This window comes from Mustela erminea, chromosome X (assembly GCF_009829155.1).
Source record: "Mustela erminea isolate mMusErm1 chromosome X, mMusErm1.Pri, whole genome shotgun sequence".
Taxonomy (NCBI): domain Eukaryota; kingdom Metazoa; phylum Chordata; class Mammalia; order Carnivora; family Mustelidae; genus Mustela; species Mustela erminea.
Genome location: NC_045635.1, coordinates 29,789,505 through 29,811,990, shown reverse-complemented (window position 1 = coordinate 29,811,990; position 22,486 = coordinate 29,789,505). Strand labels below are relative to the sequence as shown.

The window sequence follows — 22,486 nt, the reverse complement described above, 5'->3', positions numbered from 1 at the left end:
TGAGCCACCCAGGCACCCAGCCTGATTGTTTCTAAGTCAAGTTAGAGTCAAGAGTCTGGATCAAAGAACCTTGTTTGGATAGGCAAAGACAGAAGTAGGATTAATTCGAGTTGTTTGGGAAGTATTTATGCTTCAGAGTAATATATGTAAATGCAGCTAGTGTCTTCTTCATGTGGGATCCAAATTAATAGTGCAAACAATGAGAGTAATCAGAACTGATTGAAGTTATCCAGGTTTATACATGTCTATGAACTTAAAGAGCTGTAGGCAATGTGCCTATTTACTCCACAGTTTCTGAGGAATATAGTTAAAGGCTCAGTCACATGCAAATGAGTATCACTTGTTAAATTCCAGATACTATCTGGAGGCCCTGGCCCTTATGAATCATAAATTTTGAGACCCCAACCATTAACATTTCCTTCAATAATAAGGTTGATTTCTTCTTAGGTTAGGCCATGTACTTTATTAAAATACCAGCTAGTATTATCACCACCTTCCCAAGTTGTTATGGCCTGGGCTCTTGGATTTTATTTGTGTGGAGATAAAGCCCATCTACGAGACATAGATATTTGTATGGCTTCCACAAATGGTACTTTGATTCTGTGGACCCTTCCAATAACTTATTTAAAATGATTAATTTGACAATGGAAGCTCTTCAAGCCCTTCATCTTTGCCCCTTCAATAGAAACAGCAGAGATTAATAGTTAACAAAAGTAAGGATGCTGTTTCCTCATTTGGCCAAGTCAATAATATATACAGTTTATCCAGGATTGGCTTGATTAATTGGGAGAAGTACTGACTCTTATTTTATTATTATTTTATTATGTTAGGTTAGTCACCATATAGCACATGATTAGTTTCTGATGTAGTGTTCCATGATTCATTGTTTGCATATAATACCCAGTGTTCCATGAAACCCATGCCCTCCTTAATACCCATCACCAGGGTTACACATCCCCCCAACCTTCTCCCTTCTAAAACCCTCAGTTTGTTTCCTGGAGTCCATAGTCTCTCATGGTTCATCAGTTGTTTGTTTCCTGGAGTCCATAGTCTCTCATCATTCATCTCCCACTTATCTCCTCCTTCAGTTTTCCCTTCCTTCTCCTACTGTCCTCCATGCTATTCCTTATGTTTCAAATATAAGTAGAACCATATGATAATTGACTTTCTCTTTTTGAATTATTTCAGTTAGCATAATCTCCTCCAGTCCCATCCATGTTGATGCAAAAGTTGGGTATTCATCCTCTCTGGTGGGTGAGTAATATTCTGTTGTGTATATGGACCACATCTTCTTTATCCATTTGTCTTTTGAAGGGTATCTTAGCTCTTTCCACAGTTTGGCTATTGTGGACATTGCTGCTATGAACATAGGGGTGCATATGGCCCTTCTTTTCACTACATTTCTATCTTTGGGGTAAATACTCAGTAGTGTAATTGCTGGGTCAAAGGGTAGTTTTATTTTTAATTTTTTGAGGAACCTCCACACTATTTTCCAATGTGGCTGCACCAACTTGCATTCCCACCAACAGTGTAAGAGGGTGCCCCTTTCTCCACATCTTCTCCAGTATTTTTTGTATTTATCTTGTGTTGTTGATTTTGGACATTCTAACTGGTGTAAGTTGGTCTCTCAATGTGGTTTTGATTTTAATTTCCCTGGTGGCTGATGATGATGATGATGATGATGATGATTTCATATGTCTGTTGGCTATTTGTCTGTCTTCTTTGGAGAAGTGTCTGCTCATGTCTTCTCATTTTTTTGGTTTGATTGTCTGTTTTTTGGGTGTTGAGTTTGAAAAGTTCTTTTTGTTAGTCTTTTTCCTGTAGTGTCATTTGTGAATATCTTCTCCCATTCCGTGGGTTGCCTTTTTGTTTTGTTGACTGTTTGCCTTGCTGTGCAGAAGCTTTTTATCTTGATGAAGTCCCAGAAATTCATTTTATCTTTTGTTTTCCTTACCTTTGGAGTTGTGTCTTGAAAGAAGTTGCTGTGACTGATGCCAACGAGGTTACTGCCTATGTTCTGCTCTGGGATTTTAATGGATTCCTGTCTCACATTGAATTCTTTCATCCATTTTAAGTTTATCTTTGTGTATGGTGTAAGAGAATGGCTGAGTTTCATCCTTCTGTAGATAGCTGTCCATTTCCTCCAGAAAGTCATTTTCCCACTGGATATGTTTTTCCTGCTTTGTAGAAGATTCCTTGATCAGAGTTGAGAGTCAATATCTGGGCTCTCCATTCTGTTCCATAGGTCTGTGTGTCTATTTTTTTTGACTGTACCATGCTGTCTTGATGATCAAAGCTTTGTAATATAGCTTGAAATCAGGCAAGTGATGCCCCTAGCTTTTTTTTTTCTTTTTCTGCATTTCCTTGGTGATTTGGGGTCTTTTCTGATTCCATACAAATTTTAGGATTGTTTGTTCTAACACCTTGAAAAATGCCATTGGTATTTATATCAGGATGGCATTGAAAGTATAGATTGCTCTGGGCAGCATAGACATTTTAACAATGTTTATTCTTCCAATCCATGAGCATGAAATGTTTTTCCATCTTTTTGTGTCTTCTTCAATTTCTTTCATGAGTGTTTTTTAGTTCCTAGAGTATAGATCCTTTACCTATTTGGTTAGGTTTATTCCCAGGTATCATATGGTTTTTGGTACTATTGTAAATGGAATTGATTCTCTAATTTATCTTTCTATAGTTACATTGCTAGTGTATAAAAACGCAACTGATCTCTGCATTGATTTTGTATCCTGCCATGTTACTGAATTGGTGTATGAGTGTTAGTAATTTGGGGATGGAGTCTTTTGGGTTTTCCACCTAGAGTATCATGTCATCTGCAAAGAGAGAGAGTTTGACTTATTCTTTGCCCATTTGAATACTTTTTATTTCTTTTTGTTGTCTGACTGCTTTTGCTAGGACTTCTAGTACTATGCTGAACAATAGTGGGGAGAGTAGACATCCTTGTCATGTTCCTGATCTCAGTGGAAATGTCTCAGCTTTTCCCCATTGAGAATGATATTCACTGTGGGTTTTTCATAGATGGATTTTATGAAGTTGAGGAATGTTCCCTCTATCCTTATATTCTGAAGAGTTTTAGTCAGGAAAAGATGCTGTATTTTGTCAAGTGCTTTTTCTGTATCAATTGAGAGGATATGTGGTTCTTGTCTTTTCTCTTATTTATGTGTTTTATCATGATGGTTAATTTGCGAGTGTTGAACCACCCTTGTATCCCAGGGATAAATCCCAGCAGGTTGTGATGGTTAATCCTTTTAATATACTATAGGATCCTGTCTGCTAGCATATTTTTGAGAATTTTGATATCCATATTCCTCAGGGATATTGGTCTGAAATTCCCCTTTTTTGATGGGGTGTTTGCCTGGTTTGGGGATCAAGGTAATGCTGGTCTCATAAAAAGAGTCTGGAAATTTTCCTTCTGTTTTTATTTTTCAGAACAATTGGTATTATTTCTTCTTTGAATATTTGGTAGAATTCCCTAGGGAACCCATCAGGCCCTAGACTCCTGTTTTTTAGGAGGTTTTTGCTCCCTGCTTCAATCTCGTTACTGGTTTGGGGTCTATTCATGTTGTCAGTATCTTCTTGTTTCAGTCTTGGTAGTTTATAGGTTTCCAGGAATGCATCCATTTCTTCCATGTTGCTTAATTTATTGTTATATAGCTGTTGATAATAATTTCTGATAATTGTTTTTATTTCCTTGGTGTTAGTTGTGATTTCTCCCCTTTCATTCATAATTTTATTAATTTGGGTCCTTTCTCTTTAAGTCTGGCCAGTGGATTATCGATCTTCTTAATTCTTTCATAGAACAAGCTTCCAGTTTCATTAATGTGTTCTAAATGTATTTCTGGTTTCTAATTCATTGATCTCTGCTGTAATCTTAAGTATTTCTCTTCTTGTGCATGGGTTTAATTTGTTTTGATTCTTTAGATCTTTAAGGTGTAAAGATAGTTTATGTGTTTAGGATTTTTCCCTTTTTTTTGAGTGAAGTTTGGATGGCTATGTATTTTTCCCCTAGGACCCCTTTGCAGAAGCCCATAGGTTTTGGATAGATGGTCTTCATCCTCATTGCTTTCCATGAATTAAGTTTTTCTCTGATTTCCTGATTGACCCAGACATTATTGAGCAAGATGGTCTTCAGCTTCCAGATGTTTGAATTTCTTCCAAATTTTTTCTTGTGATTGAGTTCCAGTTTTAAAACATTGTGGTCTGAGAATATGCAAGGAATAATCTCAGTCTTTTGGTATCCGTTGAGACCTGAGTTGTGACTCAGTATGTGGTCTGTTCTGGAGAAAATTCCATGCATGCTTGAGAAGAATGAGTATGCTATTGTTTTAGGGTGGAATGTTCTGGATATATCTATGAGGTCCATCTGGTCCAGTGTGCCATTCAAAGCTCTTGTTTCTTTGATTATCTGATTAGTTGATCTATTACTGAGAGTGGAGTGGTAAGGTCTCCTACAATTAATGTATTATTATCAATATGTCTCTTTATTTTGGTTAACAGTTGGCTTATGTCATTGGCTGCTCCCATGTTGGGGGCATAGATATTTACAATTGTTAGATCTTCTTGTTGCATAGACCCTTTAAGGGTGATATAGTGTCCTTCTGTATCTCTGAGTACAGTCTTTAGCTTAAAATTTAATATGTCTGATATGGGAATTGCTACCCCAGCTTTCTTTTAAGGTCTATTTACATCAAATATAGTTCTCCATCCCTTTACCTTCAGTCTGGATATATCTTTAGGTTCAAAATGAGTGTCTTGTAGACAGCCTATGGATTAGTCCTATTGTTTTATCCAGTCTGCAACCCTGTGCCATTTTATAGGAGCTTTAGGCCATTCACATTTAGAGTGATTATTGACAGATAAGATCTTACTGTGATCATGTTGCCTGTGAAGTCCTTGTTGCTATAGATTATCTCTGTATATTTCTGTTCTATATCACTCTTGGGGTCTTTCTCCTTTTATAGACCCCCCCTTAATATTTCTTGAAGGACTGGCTTAGTGGTCATATATTCTTTCAGTCTCTGCCCATCCTGGAAGCTCCTTACCTCTCCATCCATTCTTAATAACAGCCTTGCCAGATAAAGAAATCTTGGCTGCATATTCTTCTCATTTAGTACCCTGAATATGTCTCGCCAGCCCTTTCTGGCTTGCTAGGTCTCTGTGGACAGGTCTGACATTACTCTGATGTCCCTCCCTCTGTATGTAAGGAATCTCTTCCCCCTAAGTGCCCTAAAATGGTTTACTTAGTTCTAAGATTTGTGAGTTTTACTATTACATGCCTGGGCCTTTGTCTGCTGTCATTGGGTGGTGGTCTCTCTGCCTCTAGGAAATGCCTGCTTGTTTCAGTCCCCAGTTTAGGGAAGTTATCAGCTACAGTTTGGTCCAACATATCTTCCAGTTCTCTCTCTCTCTCCACCCCCTTGGGGATCTCAATAATTCTGACATTGGAACATTTCATATAGTCGTTTATTTCTCTAATTCTGTTTTTATGGATTTTAAGCTGTTTTTTTTGAGGCCTCCTCCTGTTCCTTATTTTCTGTCAGTTTGTGTTCAATATCACTAATCCATTCTTCTGCCTCATTTATAGCCAAAAACATCAACCACTATCCAGGAAAGGTGCACCCTGGGAAGGGTCAGAGCAATTGTAAATCACCACCAAAATGAAGACAAACAAACAAACAAACAAAAAACCCAAAATGAGCCCCAAAAGCAAGATTTATAAAGTACAAAAACAAACAAAAAGACCAACAAAAAAAGGGAACCAAAATAAAAAAAAAGGGGGGAGGGTAGTGACAGGAAGGTGGTTATAATCCCTTGATATGGGCAAGGAAGGGTATTTCAGTTCTTCCTGGGTGTATTTTGTTATCTTTGTTAGAGAACCCTACTTCCCAGAGATACAGGGAAATTAAAACTGGTATAAATATAAAGGCTGTATTTAATAGGAAAAAAAGGACCACATTGAAGCTTTTATCTATATCTATATCTATAATCTATCTATCTATCTATCTATCTATAAGTATGAATAAGTTCAAGTTAAAAAGTTACTATGGAATATGTTGTATTAAACATCTAGTTGAAATGACAAGTAGGGAAAATAAACAAGAATCATGAAAAAGTATTTTAAAAAAGAGAGAGAGAAAAGCTGTATCTAAGAAATATACAGGCTGTGAGGCAATATCAGAATCTTAGTATACTGTTTCCCCCTCAAATTGGGGTTTTATATTTTTATGGGGACCCTGTGGTGGTTGTCCTCTTTTTCTTTCAGCTTATCTTCTGGGAGAGGGGCCTGCCCATTGCTTTTCAGTCAGTCCTGCTTGGATGGAGTTGCCCTGCCCACTATCAAGGGGCTGGGCTCTGTGAAATCAATTTTTGGGCTTTTTTTCTATGAAGGCTTTTGTTCTATGGTGGTTTTTTACACCTTTTCAGAGGGTCAGAGCAAAGTAAACTGCCTGCACCTGGACCTCTGCCTCAGAGAGAAGCCACAGTCTACTCCTCTCTGAATCCTCCAGAAAACACAGAAACCCCTTCTGCAAATGCCATTGAATACAGCAGCCTCCCATAGGCAGTGTGCACCCCCAGCGACCCTTCTATTTGTTGACTGAGGCCCCTGCTTGTCTCTGCATCAGTGTACCACCCAAACCGTGAGTGATACTGGTCTGGATGAGCCTGGCCCAAGTGGCTGCCATTCCTGGGACCATGGGCTCTAGTCAAAGCTGGGTCCTCTCAGCTGTGGAGGTGGTGGAGGTGGTGGTGGCGGCTGTAGTGGTGGTGGTAGCTGCCAGCCCCAGAGCCCACTGACTCAAGTCCCCACCAGATCCTCTCAGGCATGGGCCAGTGGTGGCTGTGGCTGGTCCTGGGACCTTGGGCTTAGGTTGTGCCTGCAGCTGCCGAGTCCCAACAATTGTCCATTAAATTGTCCATTAAACCTCTTTGCTCTGTTGAGTGCTATTACCAGTCCCTTCCTGTCTTGCAGCCACTGGTCTCCAGGCTATCACTGGTCCCTAAGCACAGGGCACTTTTGCACTGGGGTAGTACTTTCCAATGGCTTGCTTCTGGTGGCTCCCTACCCCTTTTGTTTATCCTCCAATATTTGTCTGTGTAATCTCAATTCCATCTTTTGTACCTCTTCACTGATGATCCTCTACTCCTGTAGAGATCCAGACCTTGTATAATTTAAATCTCAGGGTGATTTCATGGGTGTTCAGAGGGGCTTGGTTCAGGGGACTGGTTGAAGTGGTATCCCCCCACTTCTCTGCCATCTTAGTGGAACACTTCTGCCTCTTAATATATACCTAATTTAATCCAAACACTATAGAATGTTAGCTGTAATGCCCTTCTTCACCACATGTTCTCTTCTCAGCACACATGCTTGGGATCATTCACTGATTCATATACACACAGAAATGTGGACAAACACACACAGATCTACATCCTAAAATTACTCTTAATTTAACATAGAACCTACCCTGTGTATATTCAGTTCAATTTCACTGTTGTTAGTTTTGTATAGTGTACAGTTTGCTCAAAGAGCTGGAAAGGATATCAGTATTTCGGATTTTTAAAATAACCTAAATACAGTAAGTATTTTCAGTGAATCATGTCAGCTCTATCCTAGATTGAAAAAAAAAGAGAGGAAGAATGAAATATGGAAAATGAAAAGTAATTGGCATACATTAAAAATTCCATAGCTTTGGGCGCCTGGGTGGCTCAGTGGTTTAAGCCGCTGCCTTCGGCTCAGGTCATGATCTCAGGGTCCTGGGATCGAGTCCCGCATCGGGCTCTCTGCTCAGCAGGGAGCCTGCTTCCCTCTCTCTCTCTCTCTCTGCCTGCCTCTCCATCTACTGTCAAATAAATAAATTAAAAAAAAATCTTAAAAAAAAAAATTCCATAGCTTTTACAATACAGGGAAGGAAAATACATCAGTTTTTATAACCTGGATTTGAATAAAACTGCAAAAGAAGAAAAACCAACAAAGAATCTCAAATAGATATAGAGATAGCTTTGATTTCTGTCTTCTGATTAAAAACAAAAGAAAACAAATGCCAAAGAAAACTTTATCACTGCAGGAAGTTTGATTTCAAAATTTTTTCTGGCTTTGAGCTGCTACTTTTGTTGGAATTAGTGCAGATACATATATACATAATAGAAATGATAGTCATGTAATCACTGAAACATATTACCCTCTCTGCTCCCTGTGACTTGCAGACTTCTCCATGGTCCCCAGGCTGTGCTATATAATCCTGGATAGAGAGACAAATCAGAATAATTGGTCACAGGAAATAGTAGGCCTAATGGGTATCCGGATAAGGTCCAGGATATTGGCTGGAAATGGGAAAAAAAAAAGAAAATATGAAAGAACAAATGAACAAAGGAAAAAAAGAAAGGCAGATCAGAGACAGAAAGAAAGAAAGAAAGAAAGAAAAGAGAAGAGAAGGAAAGAAAAGGAAAGGAAAGAGAGAAAGAGGGAATGAAGAAGGGCAGGAGAAGAAGCCAAATGAAATGTAGATTCAATCTTACAAAAAGCAATGTGAAGGATAGAGAAAATTAGGAGAAGAAATAGATTCATAACCATATTTTTGAGGCCCGGGATATTAAAAGCTTTATTGAATATTTATGAGTAGGACAAGCTAAATGGAGTAAGATAAATTCAGTTCATAAGGGGCGCTTGGCTCAGTGGGTTGCCTCTGCCTTTGGCTCATGTCGTGATCCCAGGGTCCTGGGATTGAGTCCTGCACCGGGCTCTCTACTTAGCAGGGAGCCTGCTTCCTCCTTTCTCTCTTTCTCTGCCTACTTGTGATCTTTGTCTGTCAAATAAATAAATAAAAACTCTTTTTTAATTAATTAATTTATTTTCAGAAAAACAGTATTCATTATTTTTTCACCACACCCAGTGCTCCATGCAATCTGTGCCCTCTATAATACCCACCACCTGGTACCCCAACCTCCCACATCCCCGCCACTTCAAACCCCTCAGATTGTTTTTCAGAGTCCATAGTCTCTCATGGTTCACCCCCCTTTTCAATTTCCCCCAACTCCCTTCTCCTCTCTAACACCCCTTGTCCTCCATGCTATTTGTTATGCTCCACAAATAAGTGAAACCATATGATAATTCGCTCTCTCTGCTTGACTTATTTCACTCAGCATAATCTCTTCCAGTCCCGTCCTTGTTGCTACAAAAGTTGGGTATTCGTCCTTTCTGATGGAGGCATAATGCTCCATAGTGTATATGGACCACATCTTCCTTATCCATTAAAAAAGTCTTTAAAAAAAATTCAGTTCATAGTGCTTTGGTGAATGCTGTGAAGTGTGTAAACCTGGTGATTCACACACCTGTACCCCTGGGGATAAAAATATATGTTTATAAAAAATAAAAAATTAAAAAAAAACAGTAGACTTCAAGAAATCCTTCAAAAAAAAATTCAGTTCATAAAAAGAAATTCAGAAATGCATGCGAAGGTAGAAGGTGCTTACAAGAAAAAGTTAAGAGAAGGATGTGCAAAGAATATAGTATACAATTGCTTAAAAATCAGTGATTTATCTAAATAAACTACCCATTAGTTCTCTTTAGTCACTCATGATCTTTGGTGCTGGAAAGATAGGCATCAGGATTGTCTTTTATTGTGTTTATGCTGTTATTTTGGTATTTAGTGGAGACAGCTTAAACCTGAACTTCAAGAAGCTCATAAAGAGTAATGATTAAGTAACTGATAGCTATATTTATCATTGTCTTAGTTTGGGGTCCCCCAAATATGGAATCTTTGATAAGGATTTGAGCTGAGTGGTTTATTTGGAATATGATCTCAGGAAGTATGGTGATGGAATGAGGAAGCAAAACCAAGAAAGGAGAAAGGGCTCTAAATGGTGCGTACATGAGCAGTTTAAAACTGTGGGAGAATAAACTGTGGGATTTTCCACTGAGGCATATTCAACTTTCATCCCTCTTTGGCTGAAGATTACATCTAGGAGCACTCAGTCTCCTCCATGCCATTTCTGGATTCCTACATCCAGAGAATTGATTCCGGAATGCATAGATATACATGGGAACTTGAGGAGAACACAATAGCTTCTGTTATAACTATATAACATTTTTTTATGGTCACACATAAAATAAAAAAGCTTGTGCTTTGGAGGTTATCTATACTGTGGGACTTATTTCAAATCATGTTGTTGTTGTTTTATTTATTTTTATTTTTTTAATTTATTTGACAGACAGAGATCACAAGTAGGCAGAGAGGAGGAAGCAGGCTTCCTGCTGAGCAGAGAGCCCGATGCGGCGCTAGATCCCAGTGCCTGGGATCATGACCTGAGCTGAAAACAGAGGCTTTAACCCACTGAGCCACCCAGGCACCCCAGTTGTTGTTTTAAATCAGTCTTAGACATTTCCATCAGGTAGAATGATTCCATTATCTCTCAAGGGAATGTGGTATCTATGAAGGCAGAAATACTTGTTTTTGTTTTTCACTACTTTTATCACCCAACACTTAGAACATTCCCCAATTCATAGTAATTACCCCAATAAATATTTGGGAGTGAATGTACAAATGCAGTTGTATCAAACAACAAAATCCTAAGCCAATCTAAAATATGATTAAATGTGTTGCTTCATAACACACAAGCAGTCTTTTTAAGGTTGACAATTAGTTGTGTTACCTTTCTAAGAGATTCTGGCTTTATTCTCTACTAATGAATGGTTGGCTTCATTTGCAGAGTAGGAACAAAATTGCTTACTGAAACCCAGGCCTCATATCTGAAAGTGACCAGGATAAAAGAAAGGGGAGAGCTGCTCTTGGAAAAAAAATTTTTAAAGATTATAGAAAAGCTTTCACAGAACTACTCAGCAAAACTCCCTTTTGTGTGTCAGTTTTATAAATGACACTAAATGCCCATTTCTGAAACACTGGCCAAGAAAAATAGGGTTACTCTGAACCCTGTAATCCTGGCATCGTAGCTCCTTGTGGCAAATGAGATACATGTTATCCCTTTGATACCTAAACAGAATTGGAGATTTTAGTAACAGAGGGGGGAATGTATGCTATATAGGCATCCATTTATTGGATAAGCAACTAATAACATTTCTTTCTACATATTCTTGCTACCAAATACTGGCATGATGCAAATCCCTACAAAATAAAACTCTGATATCTATTATTATTAATTTGTAGACCTCTTTCTATGTTCTAGGGAAGAAGGGTTGGTAATTTTTCCATCATTTTGAGATGTAGCACATATATGTATGAGTGTATGCTGAATATGGGCTTTTCCTTTTTGGCCATATGGAAAAGTGAAAATGGACTGAAAATTACTATCTATTCCTTGACAAGTTAATTAAGCCTCATAATCAGTCACAGTCATTTGAACAGCATGGTTGCTAGAATGAGAATTAGTAGGATACCTCGATGGACAAATGGGGCACATTTGTAGAAGGAAATCACCAATGAATACATAAGTATTGTGAAAATATGAAAGGAACACTATGTTTTAAAAGAGAAAAGACAATTTAATTATTAAACAGTGGGGTTTCTGTTAAGAAAATTTATTAAAAAATCCAAGAAATGGAATTCTGCACTTCATACATTAATCTTATTTTACCCAGTATATTAAGTTATTTTATATTTGTTTACCTACTCATCTGTGAATTTCTTGGGTATAAATATCATGTTTATCTCTTTCCCTTGTTTTAAGTACATTGTCTATCACACAACTGTTTGTTACATTAAGTTAAATGAAATAATTTACTTTTATAAACTGTATAGTAAATTACATAGATTTCACTTTGTTTTTAATTTTTTTGTCAAGAAGTTTAACCACTGGCAATGAGTAACATGAATATTTTCCTGATAATTCTATTTACTATCATAAGATTGACACCCCAAAATATTTTCTGGGTAGTGGGGATGGGGGATTAAGGAGTGTTCTTGAGCACTGGGTGATGTATCGGAATGTTTTTTTTTTAAGATTTTATTTATTTATTTGACAGAGATCACAGGTAGGCAGAGAGGCAGGAGAGAGATAGGAGGAAGTGGGCTCCCTGCTGAGCAGAGAGCCCGATGTGGGGCCCAATCCCAGGACCCCAGGATCACGACCCAAGCCGAAGGCAGAGGCTTTAACCCACTGAGCCATCCAGGTGCCCCAGATATATGGAAGTGTTGAATCACTATATTGTACACCTGAAACTGACACTACACTGTATGTTAACTAACTGGAATTTAAATAAAAACCCCCAAAATATATATTAAGTAATATTCTTTTATTAAAGAATAGAAAATGTAAATCTGTTCTGGTTGTATGATTTAAATAGCAATTCTGCTGTTGTACATTGAAGGTCCCCTCCCCATTTTTTGTTACCTTTACCAACACTCCAGTGAACATGTTTTATTTATGATTTTCTCTAGGATGATGTGCTTGATATGAATTTACTCTGTGGGAATTCCTGGATGCACATTTTTTTTGAAATGACCTTATTTTTTTTCTGATTAGGGATCTGAGGAGTGACTAAACTTCTTAGACACATAATCTTTGGTAAGAATTACTCATGAGGTATTTTAGCTTCAGTTTTCTCATCTATTGGAAAAAGGAATGACAGAATTTGAGCTTTCTTGTGATAGGATTATTTGATTTAAAAAATTGAGTTAAAGTGAACTGAAAAATAAAAGAGATTTTAAGAAAATCACAGTAGCAAAAACAATCTAACCTGTAACTCAAACCAGAATGTTAAAAGTCTTCTGGACCAGGGTCCCTTCATCTCACCATTGCGTGTTCATTTTCTTTATGGCTTTTCCTTTCCTTTTTCTATTTGTATGTGTTTGTTTTTGTTATTAGTCCCATCTCTCTGAACCCTGCTTTTGTTTTGTTTTGTTTCGTTTTCTTGACCAGACCATCAGGGTGAAATGCAAACAAGGTCACTCTTAGCCCCTGAGGTTATATCACCTTTTATGCCTAATGCTCACATATACCTTACAAGAGATTCTGTCTACAAATCAACAGAGGATACTAACTATGTACTCAGGGGTGGATCAGCTATCTTTTCAACCACAACCAGAGGAAGTCATTGTATGATATTTAAACATTTCATAGTCCTACTCCTGTTCGTGTGCCAAAGCTGGATGTAATCTGAGAAAGCTACCCAGGCTTGCAGGTGTCCCAAAATATGTATAGCTTTAGAAAGCACTTCATATCCGGTAAAGTGATAAGTTCATTTTTTTATTCATCAGTATCATTTATCAACATTATCCATATTAGGGGCGCCTGGGTGGCTCAGTGGGTTAAAGCCTCTGCCTTCGGCTTGGGTCGTGATCCTGGGGTCCTGGGATTGGGCCCCACATCAGGCTCTCTGCTCAGTGGGGAGCCTGCTTCCCCCTCTCTCTCTGCCTGCCTCTCTGACTACTTGTGATCTCTGTCTGTCAAATGGATAAACAAAATCTTTAAAAGAAATTATCCGTATTATATATTTTAACCATCAGTAATCTTTTGCTATCTCTTGTTTACTAGACATAGTACTACATATTGTGAAAACAAAGAATGATAAAACAGAGTCCTTTACCTCTTCATCTGTTTAACTTGAGAGCTTGTTAGAAATGTGAAATGTCCTGAAAAAGAAACTAGTATTTTGTCAGGTTCTCTGGTAAGTACAGTAGGTAGTAGGACTAGTTTATGTATCATTGCCCCCAAAATAAAGATACGTGAGGTTTTTAATTCCTAGGTCTGTCTCTAACCAAATTCATGCAGTTCTTTGTCTCTTTTCAGTCAGTACTGAGCTGGTTGTGCTAAGTGTTGCTAGACCATGAAATAATTTTCTTCTATGTACTTAAAGTATAGGCTTCTGTATTGATTAGGTACAATTCATCAGTTGTATTTTGCATAATGTCTTCCTATTGAAATGTCTCATTCTTTTTTTTTAAGATTTTACTTATTTATTTGACAGAGAGAGATTACAAGTAGGCAGAGAGTGGTTGGGGGTGTGAACAGGCTTCCTGCTGAGCAGAGAGCCTGATGCAGGGCTCAATCCCAGGACCCTGGGATCATGACCTGAACCAAAGGCAGAGGCTTTAACTCACTGAGCCATCCAGGCACCCCTGAAATGTCTCATTCTTAGAAGTCTTGTTCTGGTAAAAGTCTGTGCGGTACAATAAGGTCTAGACTTGTAGTTATCCTATGTAATTCCTTTAACTATCTTACAAGAAGTGTTATAAAAGTTCTGTGTTTTCAGGTAGAGGGAAAATATATTTCAAAATGTTTCCTAGAAATCTTTTTCTCAAAATTCAACTATTACTTTCTTAATAATATTTTGATGATTTTTGATGATTTTTATTATAAGTGAAGATATATATCTGTGTTTCCTGTCTGCTTGCTACACATAGTTGTTTATCTTTTTCCTGGTTGTACATGTACATTACACAGATGTAATTTAATGTGAATTTTAAAGAAAAATGGGAGAATTCTAGACCTTTATATTGATTGATTGATTTTGATTCATCATTTGCATATACCACCCAGTGCTCATTACATCACATGCCCTCCTTAATGCCCATCATCCAAATGCCCCAACCCCCACCCTCTCCCCTCCAGCAACCCTTAATTTGTTTCCTAGAGTTAAGATCGCTTATAGTTTGTCTCCCTCTCTGATTTCACCTTATTTTATTTTTCCATCCCTTCTGCCATGTTCATCTGTTTTGTTTCTTAAATTCCACACATGTGTGAAATCATATGGTATTTGTCTTTCTCTGACTTATTTTGCTTACCATAATACACTCTAGTTCTATCCACATCATTGCAAATGGCAAGATTTCATAGAACTTAATATTTATTATGCTTCACTTTTGTTATTCTTCATTGTGTTTGTTTCCTCTCATGGTTACTTGATGCAACCAAATAAATTTCTTTAAGAATTTCTTTGTAAAAAGTGGGTTGAGCTAAACAGTATATTGAGTCACTTTCAACTCTGATATTCATTTATTTATACACTCTTTTCCTTCATCAACATTTATTGAACACCACTGGTAAAATACAATGCCATTGTACATACAAAGTAAGATGCTTTGTGTGTTCTGGGAACCCACAAAGTATGTGTTGCCTGGAAGCTACTGCAGCTTTCATGGCAAAGTGATCATGTTGGGATTACATTGATGGGTACAGCAAGCAAACAGTAAGGATAGCCCTTGTCTCCTCCTCTCATCTTCCAACCTTTTCAGACCTTCCTGGCAAAGGTAAGGTCTTTTTACACAGTCCTTTCTCTAGCATCATGTATGACATTATTAAATGGTTGATTTGTTTTGGGATCTGTCGTATAAATAATCACACAGTCCTCCTGTTTGCCTGTGCAGCATTAACTTACAAACCACACCACATATTTGAACTAACATGAAACAGAAATATTAACTTCTTTATGCTTTTGCTAACAAGACATCAGTCCTTTGTACAAAGACATTCATATCCTCTTCCCTAATAGAGGAGATACTGAGTCCCAGCAGATAATGTATCTATCCCTTAGCAATGTTAAATTCATTGCCAGTTCAGTCACAATCTAATCTGAATGCTCTGTAACCTAAAGAATAAAATTTAAAGTTAGCTACCCACAAAATTCTCATGTAAGATAGTAGTTTAAAAGGACAAGGAATGAAAACATATATCACAATCAAGAAAGGAAATATGTGTGTCTAATGTCCTTGTCATTTTTATAAGTGGTCAAAAAGCCAGAGTTGATCATTATAATTCCATTCTTTCCCACCATTCCATATCATCTCTGTCCTCAACAAGCACTTTAATTAGTCCTGATTCTTTTAAGCTGGCAGGATGAACCAAAATTTCATAACTAAAAGATCTTATTCCTCATTTGTTCTGCAGGATTTTGTTGCTGCTGCTGTGATTTTCTGTTAAAATTTATTATTGCACAAGAAAGTAAAGAATATAAAGAATACCTTGAATTGCTAGCATGACATATCATTCCCCATTATATACCCCATTTTTCTCTCGTAATCTGCAGCAACCACCTCATCTGGTACAGTAATCCTGTTATTTGCTCATTGGCCGAGAGGTGTGTCCTGACTGTTTAGGTTCTTTACCATAAAGTTTCTCGCTAATTCCTGTTCATCTGATCCAATCAGCCTAATGTTATCAATATAGAGGACTACTTTGATTTTCTGAGGCATATACCCAAATATAACATCTCTTTCAACCTTCCTGTGGCAGAAAGTGGACATACTGACATAGCTCTGAAACAGTGTAGTGAAAATTAACTTCTGCTGCTGCTCCTTGCAGATTGGTATATAAATAAAAGAACTTGCCAAATTAATAGTCATGTACCCTTGCCAGGGCTGTGTTCAGTTGTTCCAGTTAAGATGCCACAGTTATAATAGCAACTATAATTAAAAAAATTTATATTAATAATAACTCAAGTCAATCTCTGAGATATGCATTGGCCAAGTAAGTGAATTAAATTGAGTGTGTATTTTTCAAGTCTTGGATAATAAGACTAATGGAGTTTCTTTCCTCTGGGAATCAGAATTGCTTTTGGTTTATTTTCCTGGAAGAGAAAAGAAGTCAGGAGGCCTGAATTTAGCCCTTCCTAGTCTGTCACCTGTCGTTCATGGAGATAGTACATATTCAGGAACTGGAAAAAGTAGCCAGAGTTTTTCTTCTGCTAGCTCTATAATAGGCTGATTTGGGCCAATTCTGCTCTTATCACTTGACTTCCATATATGCACTTTGCTAATAGACCAGAGTGACATTTATTTTTTGTGTCCAGAAATTATTGCCAATTTAGATCAATACCTAGTAATCCATGAAATATATGGATATTCTCCATTTCCTACTATAAGATAACTTTTGCAAATGGCTATAGATCACGTTCAGGAAGGGTTGAAGTGTCACAGTCCTTCAGTGTTCTTTCTCGGGAGTCCTAGCCTCTTCATCAGTCAAAAGTCTTTACATCTGTGAACTTAAGTCTAGAAACTGAGTGACTTTCATTTTGGCAAGTCAGGTCAGAATTCTGGTTGTAAGATGTAGATATTTCTCTGTTTTGGAGCTGAAACAATATGTTCATAGACTTCCATCTATAAAATTCATATGATTAATAAGTTACTGCCAAAGATCCAATAGGTCAAAATATTGTGATTACAGGTTTGTTCCTGTTGCCTGTTTTGAAAAGTGTACCAACCTTGTCTCTGATAGTTAAATATTTGGTCTTTGTCATTCTGGAAAACCATCATCCCCACTGAAATAGGGAAACTTTTTCAATGGTGGCATCTTCTACTGTCTGCATTACCTAGAAGAAAGCTGTATAGAATATTTCCAAGAAGTTGATACACCCATCTGAAGGTACTTCACAATGTCTTAGCAAACTCCATAACTTCTTGTATTTCTTCTACAATATGCTGTGAAAGTTCTAGTATCTCAGCTTCATTGAATGTAAGCCATTGCAAATCCATGTTTCACTTAACCAATCAAGTAATTTCTTAAAGCCACTTCCAGTTAACCTTAATATATTTAATCCCCAAATTTTGGTAGGTTTATCTGTATCAATAAATTCAGCCTGGTCCAATAATTTAAAATATTTTACTTGGCTTAGACCAAAGCTTCCCTTAGAATCTATTTTTGCAAGTATTTCCCACACATTATTGAAGTATTTTTGGAGTACAAATTATTTCTTCCTGGGACTGACTTAGCACTTATTCTCCAGAATAGGCCAATGTCTAACTGTATTTATAGTTCTAGAATTAATAAAGAGTGGTTTTGAGGGAGCTTGAGCAGAATATGCTTCCTCCTGCAAGACAGTTGCCTCAGTTGATGTTATTATATTACCTTATCATAAGTGAAGCCTCGTCTCTTTATTCACAGAAGGAGGGTCAGCTTCCTACAGCAAGGGAACATCAGATAGACTTGGAGTTTGTTTCATATATTTTTCATTTTATTTCTCTAGAGATCCACATTCCAATTCTTAAAGTCTTTCTCATTTTCACTTGATGCTATCAATTTCACATTAGAAACTGGACAATCTGTAAATTGCATTCTCATTATAATTTTACATATAATGCAGACTGCCATATAAGTTCTCTCTTCATCTGACTGTGACTTGACATCAATCAGAAGTAGTTTTTCCACCTCTTGACCCTTGTGGTCATTAATGCTAACATAACAGTTAAGTTTATCTATGTTGTCCAGTGGTAGCTACTATTCACATGTGTCTATTTAAATGTAAATTTAATGAAATAAGATAAAATAAACAATTCAATACCACATTGTCACTAACCACATTTGAAGTGCTCAAAACCCACAAATGGCTGTTGGTTACTTTATTGGACAGTGGAAGTAGAACATTTCAGTCAATGCAGGGGTTACATTAGATAGTGCTACCCTAGAGACCTAAGTACACATATATACTAGATACACATTCATAGAGTAGTCCCAACATTAAATTTAATGGCCAAAAACTGGAAACATCCCACTCTTTGTAGAATGGATAAACACATTGGATAAACAGAGAGAAATTGAAATATATTTATTGATAAAAATGAAGGAACTATAGATACACACCACTTGTTGAATCTTAGCAGCATATTATTGAAAAAAAAAGACACGAAACAACAGATATTTTTATTTTATTACCATAGAAATAAAATATTAGTTAGTGCTGCATCACTGGTTACAAAATGATAATGATAATAAAGAAATTTCTACCAAAATAATAGGATAAGTTGAGGAAGTTCTTCACATCGGGAAGGGATAAATGGGTACTTTTGGGCTGATTGGTGATACTGTTTTTTACTTGGACAGTAGTTTCATGATTGTTTAATTATTTTTTTTAATTTTATTTTTTATAAACATATAATGTATTTTTATCCACAGGGGCACAGGTCTGTAAATCGCCAGGTTTTCACACTTCAAAGCACTCACTATAGCACATACCCTACCCAGTGCCCATAACCCCACCACCCTCTCCCAAACCCCCTCCCCCCAGCAACCCTCAGTTTGTTTTGTGAGATTAAGAGTCACTTATGGTTTGTCTCCCTCCCAATCCCATCTTGTTTCATTTATTCTTCTCCTACCCCCTTAACCCCCCATGTTGCATCTCCACTTCCTCATATCAGGGAGATCATATGACAGTTGTCTTTCTCCGATTGACTTATTTTGCTAAGCATGATACCCACTAGTTCCATCCACGTCGTCACAAATGGCAAGATTTCATTTCTTTTGATGGCTGCATAGTATTCCATTGTGTATATATATCACATCTTCTGGATCCATTCATCTGTTGATGGACATCCAGGTTCTTTCCATAGTTTGGCTATTGTAGACATTGCTGCTATAAACATTCGAGTGCACGTGCCCCTTCGGGTCACTTTGTTTAATTATTTGTTAAACTATCTTATGAAATATATGTGCTATGTTTTCAAATAATATATGCTAAAATAAAACTGAAAAGAAAAAATATTTCGAGTGAAGAAATTATGGACCCCACCCACACACCTGGAAAAAAGAAAGCTTTACTCTTTTTAAAAAAATATTTTATTTATTAATTTGAGAGAGAACACGATATTGAGAGAATGAGTGGAAGGAGGGGCACAGGAAGAAGCATACTCCCTGTGGAGCAGAGAGTCCAATGTGGGACTCCATCCCAGGACCTGAACTGAGCTGAAGGCAGGTGCTTAACTGACTGAGCCACCCAGTTACCCAGAAAGCTTTACTCTTAAAACTGGTATCCACTTGTTAGAATCTCAGTACTGGTAGACTTACATAATTCTCATTTTAGAAGAACAGAAGAGAATTACCAAGAACATAGAATTTTAACTGATATTCCTACTATTTCACTTGCTTTAATGTTATTGATAATATGTGTATATCAAAATAAAATAATTTTAAGAAACTGATTAACTTATAACACTCAGAGAAACCAAGTAGGAGCAAAACATCCCAGTGCATATTAATGTTGGAATTTCTGTATGGTTCTTTTACATACTCATTTCAGATAAAATGATGAAAGAACTTAGGATATATTTGTGAACATTTTTCTTCTTAATATTGAATTTGAAATTCATGTTTGTATAGTAATATCATGATTTATCTTGCAACTTAACACACAGTCTGTTGCAGATGTGGACTTTATATAATCATTACTAGAAATTTTATTTGTTTATTTTAAGTGTGCATGTGTGTATTGTGTTGAAGATAGTTTAAATTTTATTTTTTTATATTTATTTATTTGACAGGGAAAATGTTTTTAATTCTGTACTCGATTGGTATATTTCAAAATGTGCAATACTTTTTTCATTTATCAGTGAAAGAAGTTAGAAATTAACTTAAAGGGGAACCTGGGTGACTCAGTTGTTAAAAGTCTGCCTTTGGCTTAGGTCATGATCCCAGGGTCCTGGGATCAAGCCCCACATGGGGCTTGGGAGGAAGCCTGCTTCTCCTTCTCCCACTCCCCCTGCTTCTGTTCACTCTCTCACTGTGTCTCTCTCTGTTAAATAAATAAATAAATAAAATATTTTTAAAAAAGAAATTAATTTTAAAAAACCAACAAATAATAAACAAATTTCCTTCAAAGTCATGGTCACATATATAGCGCACTGTAGAAAAGAGGAGGGGCATGATGGGTTCCACCGTATCTCATGAGTTTCATCAGATACTGGACCTAATAAAGGGTGGAGAGAAAAGGCAGCTTTCAAAAAGGAGTATGTTATTAAATGAGGCATTAATATACATTAATATACATTAAATGAGGCATTTAATATACTCCTTCCTAAGAGTACCAGGTGGAGAACAAGTTTTCTAAACTAGATCTAGGAAGTAGAATGTGAAATCAATCCATCCTCCTCCCCTAAAGGCCTGTCCAGTGGTTAATGAATTTAAAATACATGACTAAATAAAAACAAAACCCACACATACTCCCCGTACCCAACCTCCAGAAAAAACAAAAAACAAAACAGAACAGCAATAACAAAAAAACACCCAAATGTCCCAGATCGTTTTCCAGAGTGGATAGAGCCCAGGGGCAGTTTCAACAACCCAAATTAGTTTGTTACAGAGTCATCACAAGCTAGCCTTGCTTTTAAACAAAACAAAAAAAATTTGTTTTTGAAACAAACCCCCCCCCCACAAAATCTAGTACTAATCACTTTTCTGACAATACACAATTACTCAAATTCACTAGTACTGAGGTGGGGGGCAGGGGACCACACCTATGGGCCTTGTCTCACACGAGTGTATGTGGATAGGTGCAGGGGATTTGTCACTATTACAGAAATGAATTTTAAATTTAATCTTTAGTTTGATTTAACATTGCTTTTAGTATGATGCTGACACCAGCTGTGTGGAAAGGGCTCTAGAGAGACGTTCACAGCAGCACACACCTGCGGCTCTTCTCTGGTCCGGCAGGCTCCAGGGCAGCCCACATTGCTTCGTCAAATACATTCTTTAGGCCTTTCTGTGTGAGTGCAGAACACTCCACATACTTGACTGCCTTCAGATCCTGGGCCAACTTTTCAGCAGTCTCTGGAATAATAGGCTTCTGTTTGTTCTTGGCAAGTTTCTCAGTTGAAGAGGGGTCATCTCGGAGACCAGTTTGAGTCCCAACAAGAAAGAAAGGAGTCTTTGGACAGTGGTGAGTTACTTCAGGCACCTGCTTTTCCTTCACATTTTCAAATGAGGATGGAGAAACCACTGAAAAACAGACTAGAAATACATCTGTTTGTGGATAACTTGGTGGTCGTAATCTGTTATAATCCTCTTGCCCTGCTGTATCAAAAAGACCAAGAGTATATGGCTCTCCACCAATCATAACTGTAACTGCATAGTTGTCAAAAGCAGTCCATACATACTCAGTTGGAAATTTGTTTATTGTGTAGGATATCAGGAGACATGTTTTACCAACAGCACTGTTCACCCACAAAAATGCACTTAATTGTCTGCATTGCTGAAAGAGTTCTGTATCTACTTTAAATATTTCAAATTGGATGGTGGCCTCAGCTTCTCTGCTGGGGCATTAGCAGCACTGCCAAAGATGGTTTAAATTTTAAATTTACTATTTGAGTATTTCATAAAACCTTTGGTAAACTAACTAAAGCTGAACTTTCAGTCCATACATTTGAGGATTTTTTTTTTTTTACATTTGAGGATTTTAATGAAACAAATATTTGTTATTGAATAGCAAACTTGTACTTTGATTTATATTTGGATCTGGTCCTGAAGACTACATCTAGATTTCATATTCTTATTTCTATTTTCATACCAGTTGGAATATGATATACAGAAAAAATAATATATCAGATTAAAAAAATTCACGTTGCTCAGCATTTATCTCTACATTCAGGAACACACTCACAGAGATCTTTCCTAGGGGAAAAATTGAAATGTAGCCTTCTATTTCTTTCTTTGCTGTGCATTCTTCTCTAAGGTTGTGTTATGTCCATTCAGAGATAATGAGGAGCCATAAATGAACAATGATTCAAGATCACTGGGGCAGGATTTTATATTTGAA

General features: G+C 37.0%; 1 pseudogene; it reads right to left on the bottom strand.

Annotated features, from left to right (window-relative positions):
• Window positions 1-21,343: 21,343 nt before the first annotated feature.
• On the bottom strand, window positions 21,344-21,920 carry LOC116583341 (annotated as a pseudogene).
• Window positions 21,921-22,486: the final 566 nt, after the last annotated feature.